This window comes from Drosophila montana, unplaced genomic scaffold (genome assembly GCF_035044405.1).
Source record: "Drosophila montana isolate Dmon_TW-CO22-7 unplaced genomic scaffold, ASM3504440v1 contig_3733_1, whole genome shotgun sequence".
Classification (NCBI taxonomy): domain Eukaryota; kingdom Metazoa; phylum Arthropoda; class Insecta; order Diptera; family Drosophilidae; genus Drosophila; species Drosophila montana.
Window position 1 is genome coordinate 3,903,345 of NW_026998620.1, and position 7,447 is coordinate 3,910,791.

Genomic DNA, 7,447 nt, shown 5'->3' on the forward strand with positions numbered 1-7,447 from the left:
GAGTGTGACTTGTGACTGAGCTTTAAATAAAATTTCAGGGCATTACTTCGACACTCGTAATTAAATATAATAACACAAATATAATGAATATATTTAAATATATATATATTTATAATAATAATAATAATTAATATATTTATTATAAATTATAATAATATATAAACACATAATCAAGAACTACATTGGCGAATGCCCATTGACAATACTTAATAACTATATTAATTATATTATTATATTTATATATATATATGTCGGATCAGAGAAATCACTTCCTTTACAATTAGGCATACTGGCAGCACAGCAAGTCCCGAGCCTTGTTGTAGTCGCAAAAAAATTATATCTCAAGAGCACGTCCGTTCACTACTGACTTTCACTTTTCGTCCTCTAGCATACTACTCATGCTCTTGTCATTCTACATCCTTCTCTGACTTTTAGTACTGTTAGTGAACACTGAACAGTATTCCAAACTGAACGCTATTCAACACACTCGGGCCATGCTCGGCAGAGACTGTCTTCTTTGTCTCACAACATGCTTTCAGTAGCAACCATAATGCAAGTAGGACAGTTATGTTGTATAGCACTACTTTCTGTTAAATTCTCTCTTACTAACACTTAATCGTTAACATTCAAAAATAATACTCACAATCATTTGTTGGATACACGACATATACATATATATTATATATTTATTATATATATTATTATATATTTATTATATTATTATTATTGTATTTATTACTCAATGTTCATTCGCCAATGTAGTTTTGATTTCCATATTTTCCCTGTTTACCTGTCCTTCACAATTAACATGCAAAAGATAACATTTTTTCACATTAATTAACAGATAAAAGTGCTCGAGTCGGGCGGGCCATGCCCAGGGGAATGGGCTGAGCCAAGCTTTCTGTGCTTAAATAAATAAATGCACAAAAATACAAATGCTGTACACTGTACAGTTAATGCATTGCTGTGCTTCTTCTTCTTTTAGCCCCAACTCTGCGTGCATTTCTGTTCTGCATTATATTTATGACATTTTCAGATCTAAGATATGGCATAAAAAGGTAAATATGGCGTAAAGGAGGCAGATGCTATCTTTAAAAATGAGTTATAACCAATTATGTAGAGAATGGGAAGGTATTCAAAACGTGAAAAGTACTTTAATGTGGTATAATACAATATAACACTAAGATGAGTAACGCCCATACATTTGAATGCGACTCAACATTTCCAGCCTGGCTTCTCATTTGGCTTTTCCCACTTTTCCCACAATATTGTCTTTGGTATAACTGTATAAGAATCTGCAAGCTAAGTTTGGTCTATCTAGTTCTTATAATTATCAAGTTATACCAAAAGTTAAACCAAAAGCCTCTAAATCGATATTTATCGATAGTTTGAATATGGGAGAATACAATGAGAAAAAAAGTCGTTTAGTTCTTAAGTTTTAATCCTCTGTCTTTTGCAGTTCCGCAGGTAGACAGACACAAGGTCAGGTGATAAGATTGACTCAGTTAACCGTCTCGATCAAGCTTTTTATGTAGTTTATGGAGTAAGAGATATTTACCTGTGCCTTTTACATAAATTTGCACAAAAGATTATAGCTTTTTATAAAAAGGTATAAAAATTATGATATATATAAGATATATAAGCATGCATTAGATCCGTATAGGGTATAGATGCCATATATTCATTTATTTAATTATAACAACTTGTGTCAGTCTCTTTAACTGCAATTAATGTTTATATTTCTTAAAGGTTACAAAGTTGCAGAAGTTAGTTCATCTCTGAAGCCACAGATTCGTGTGCTGTATTGGGCTGTTTTATTATATTTATTATTTATATATTATATATTTATATTTTGCCGAGCACAGATTTACGGACTTGGCTACTTCAATATATATGCAATATATATGCTTTACGGGTTCAGAAATGAACTTCGAGACAAAGTTCTAGAACTCTTTTGAAGAAAATCGCTTTGTCAAAACTAAGGCACATCTTTCGAGTAAACTCTTGACTTGCAGTTAGTCGAAGAACTCACAGAAATCTCTTCTTAACGAATTACAATACAATTCAAATTTAACAAAATTTCTACTAAAATATTGCAAGTGCCAAAATCATTCGACCATATTGATGCCAACTGGCCAGAAGATTATTTTGTAGTTTTTGTTTCTTTATAATCAACTTAGCAATTTTTGAATCGTTTATTATTAAAGCTCTTATTTGTTGAGAGATTTGCAATCCAACTGACAACACAAACTGTAAAGATTTTTTGATAAACATTTTAGTAAAAAAAGTAGAATACATAATATGTTCCATATTAAAGTCTTCTGCGTTTTCTTAGATTTAAAGCAGCTTCATTTAAGAAAGATTGTTGAGCATTTTTGCTGAGCCACGCACAAGTTGGTGAGCCCAAAAATTGCACATCTCATTATGCTTGGCTGCTTTCATTATGCTTATCAAATACATATTAATGGCGAAAATTAGCATTGAAAGTCGGCGGGAAAAACAAAAGAGCGACAAGACGAGAAAAACCCAGGCGAAGGCAAACCAAAACTTTGAATGTAAGCTGCAATTTAATGTGATACTCTGAGAATTGGCTGTCATGAGTGTCTCATGTGTAATGGCAAGGTATTAAACTTTGTTAAAATTGTTGTGCCAGCAATTAATCGAAGTAGCTTCTGCAGCAGCAATGAAAACTTTGCATGAATCAAGGCATGCGGCAAAGGCGCCGCCAAGTATGCAAAGTTATTTCTGCCAGCCAAGTATGCGGCATGTGCCCCAAGTTATGCAAGGCATGTGCGTGTGTGTGTCTATCTATAAGTGTGCATATGTGTGTGTGTGTGTGTGTATGTGTGTGGCTGGGTAATCAGGCAGCAAGTAGGTCAGCTGCAATCAAAGACTGCAATCGAGACAGAGAGAGAGAGAGAAATGGCAGCCAAATGCATTGTGAGCTCAAGGAATACAAATTTCTGCCTCTCGAATTCCTGTCTGACATTTGCAATAATCGCAAATGTATAGCTGCAGCCACATATTTCCACTTAAATTCCACGAATTTAATACACTGGAATTCGGCTCACAAAATAAATAAATAAACTCAAAACATAAAACCGATTTATCTAGCAGCTTTATTTCACATATTTGGCAAAATGTTCTAATGAAAATAAATGAACCTTGTTATTTGAATAAATATTTCATTTATTGTACCCTTGCAGAGGGTATTACAATTTTGTCGTGAATTGTGTAACGCATCTCCGACCCCATAGAGTTTATATATTCTTGATCAGTATCAACAGCCGAGTCGATCTAGACATGTCTCTAGTTTCTCAGTTTAAAAGCTATCTTTACGAAACTTTGCAGAAGTCAATCTTTCTGTTGTACGCAGTACATATGTGAAAACCAGCTGGATCGGACCACTATATCATATAGCTGCCATAGGAACGATCGGTCGAAAAGTAGGTTTTTGTATGAAAAACTTTTTTGTTTTGCAAGATATCTTCACCAAATTCGGGATTTATTAGTTTTACTATGCATCTCATATATTTGCAAAATCCTATCAACATCGGACTACTATATCATATAGCTGCCATAGGAACGATAGGTCGAAAATGAAGTTGTTGTATGGAAAACTTTTTTGTTTTTCAAGACATCTTAACAATACTCGGCATTTTCCCTGTGCTTCTTAGAGACGGGCAAAGCACTTTGAGCATTATGAAAAGGTTGGGTCTCGCAAGGGTATTTAATCTTCGGCGTGCCGAAAATAGCCCTTCCTTCTCGTTTTATTTATTTTGAGTTAGTAAGCATTCAAGTATGCAGCTTAAACAAAAACTTACAGATTTGATTTAGTAAATTGTTTGCTCTTTACACAATTTTATAAAAAATATAATATAAAATATACAAAATTTATAATAAATATAGGCAGGTTGAATACGTGCGGGTGGTTATGTTTTCTCCTCACTAATCCAAAGTTTTTTAATGGTAACAATTTATTTATTAAATAAAGCTATATATTTTGCTCTTACTTTTCAATCAACGATTCCCTTTTCTCTCGTTTTTTGTACTTACCTTTTATTCTTTTCTTTTATTGTTATTAACGAAATTACTTAAATTAAACTCATATGAATAAATACTAGTACAACTTATTCTACACGTCAATTCTAACTTAATAAAATTAACAAAAATAGATAGGTTATAAAAACCAAACTGAAAGATCGATTGGATGAAACCTGCGCAATCTCATTCGCAGTCGGACTTTTACAATTCTACGTCTCTTTAGAAGACGCCTAGCCTATCGATTGGGATGATTTCCAATTGGATAAAACTCGAACCAGGGCTCTATGATCTTCCAATTCAACTTACTCCAATCTAAAATTTTATTTATATAAATATTTTCGAATTTTTTCGGCATTTTTTCATTGAATAATTATTCCATTTGCAGTTTCTACAATCACATAAAGATTCTGCTAGCAAGATAGATTCGAAGAAAACATTTAAAAGGGTATCAAATTTATATGTATTATACTAATTACGATTCAGCTAGAACTAAATAAAAATCCACAAAATATATTTGCCTAAGTTGTATTTTTCAGAGCAAAAGGGATCAAAAACGAATTGATAAAAACAGCATAAAATATATTTTTAATTTCCCAGAATTTGACTACGTTTAAGCAGGTTAAATAAAGTTAATTTAAATCTAAACGGCAGATTTGATCCCTATTGGGGATGAAAAGAAGAAGAAGAAGTCGAAGTACTCAATTTCTGTCGAATAAATATAATTTGAACACCTTAAAAAGCCAAACGGTTATTACCTTTTAGCCGGGCTTCATGGCAATTTAATTTGAGTGCAGCTAATTACAATAAAGTATCGTCAATATTTAGCCCTAATGGCCGGAAAATTCCAATTGAAATCGAAAGAGGCAACTTTTAATTGAAATTTAAGCACATCATTTGCCCCAAAGTAGGCTCCGGCCCCGGCGAGCGCCAAGTCTCCATTGATTTGAGCTTTATAAATAAACTGAGATCTGGACGCAGTGGAGCCCGAGTCGTCGCCATAATTCACCATGGTGGTTTATTTATGTGCCGCAGATGTCACGTGTTTTCCCTTTTGTTACGTTTGGACGCAATTTAACTGCTTGCCACGCTCGACTGCCCCCCGCCCCGCCACGCCCCGTCCTGTGGTGGGGGCGTGGCTGGCCTTTGAAATGCTACCCTTAAGTGAAATATTGCGCAAGTTCATGAGAAGACATCAAAATGATGACAACGTCGCTGGCGCTGACAACGATGAGGACAACGACGTCAACATCCCTGTCGCCGTCGCAGTCGCCGTCGCCGTCGCCGTCGCAGTCGACGTCGATATCGTATATTGCAATCAAGAATTTATGCTTTTAGCGCGCAGTTTGTCTTTAGTTGAGGTGAGCATGAAGTCTGTCTGGGCCCGGGTCTGGCACGGATCCGACTGCGGCCCCTGCTAGATCACGGTTTTGCTTGGTTTAACTCAATTTGGCTGCATTGCTCAAATTTCCGGCGCGCTATCTCGTTACTGGCTGTTGCAAAGATGATTCCAGCTCCGGGCCAAACTTGCCGATAACACGAGGCCAGGCGGCAAAATATATAAAAGCTGAACGCCTGCCCGTTTTTTGTGGAGTGTGCTTCGATTTTTGCGGCTGTTGAATTTTTGCACAATTTCTGGCCAGACTCGGCTGATAAATGCTATCATTTTTAATAAATTTTGCGGCTCGAGGTCAATGTTGTATATTGCGCAACATATTCCATATTTATAGAGGAGGGAAAGAGAGGGAGACTGAGACAAAGAGAGAGCAAGAGAGAGAGAGAGAGAGAGAGAGAGAGAGAGAGTTCGCAATAAAAAAGTTCATAAGTTGTCAATTCAACTTGTTAATATAACAGAAGCCCTGTACGTGCTGTCTGAATTCATGAGAATCACATAGAAAGGCGATTATTAATTAGTTAATTTGCAAAAGAGAATATACACATATTTACATAGAAAAGGGAAATAAACTTTAAATGTAATTTTTATTAGATTGAATCCCCATTACACGCTGCGTGGTGGATTTCCGCAAACGGTGAATTCGATATTTGTTTAGCTTAGTTATTTAGTTTAGCCCAAACGTACGAAAACTACATTTCTAGCTCATTTCTCCTATTAGTTTGAACAGGTAACGAATATTCTTACAGAATTATTTGAATTTGAAAATGAATTTGAGGCTTTACGGAAAAGTTGCATACTGCTGTTATCGATAAATTTTCCACATTTCCGACATACATCAGCAATCAGTGCGTCAGTCAGCACAAATTTGAAGAAAAAAAATATGGCTGTATTTCATTTGAAACATTTTTTACATCGAGCACATCTGAAGCACACGGAACACACGGACTGTTGCTCAAGGAGATGAAAATGAAAGAAAAAAGATGCCTGCAAATACATATGTATGAATTTATACACCTTGACTCCCGGCCAACAGTTGGCAACAGCTTTGGGTGTTCTGTAGCATTTGGTTTCACGGATTTCAGTTCGCCCGAAACCGGATGCGGCAATGTTATGGATTATTTGGCATTTTTCACTTGTCAGTGCCCTCAGGATACGCATACGCCGTGTTGCGCGTGGCAAATATTAATTTGACAGCTGTGGCGTGCAACTTGTTTCGGCCCTGCTAAGCCCACTTGATACAAATGGCCCAGTCAAATTATCATCGTGCCGTTCGGCTTGCCGGAGTCTCAAGAAAAACTCTGGCCATATAATAATCTAACAGCCGAAAGCCGAAGCCGAAGCCAAAGACAGGCATACGATGGTAATTTGATTTGTCTCTTCTCAAAATGGCATTGCCCGAGGGCAGCTTTACTTCATTATACCGAAAATTGTTTTGGGGTATATCAATTAAGTCATGGTATAAATCTAATATGCATGCAGATAAATGAGACATACTTTGGCTTTGTCAAGGCAACAACTAAAGATTAGATCTGAAAGGTGAACAAAAATGTTCATTATTTTTTTGTTTGTTTTACTTTATAGAGTTACAAAGTACAAAATGTTGTCTTCTTTATATCATATAAAAAGTCGGCTATCATAAAGCCAAATTTCCAGCTAAATCAGTTTGCGTAATTGGTTGATTGAAAATTATAATTATATAATGTAATTCATTCCCGATTACTCTCGATTTTCTCAAAAGTCGGCCAACTTTGTACTAAGCTAGTCTTACGCTAAGCCTGTCAAATTATTTAAAGATGAAATCACTAAAAAGACATTAGGATTGAAAGATAGAGAGAAGGACACCGAAAGAAAGAGAAAGAGAGAGAGAGAGATAGAGAGCGAGATAGAGAGCGAGAGAGAGAGAGAAAAAAACAATTGAATACTTTTCTTTTAATAGGATAATTTTTAAGGAAAAAGGAATTTTAATGTTAGTTGAGAGATTAAAGTGAATACCATCAGGTACTTTAAGCC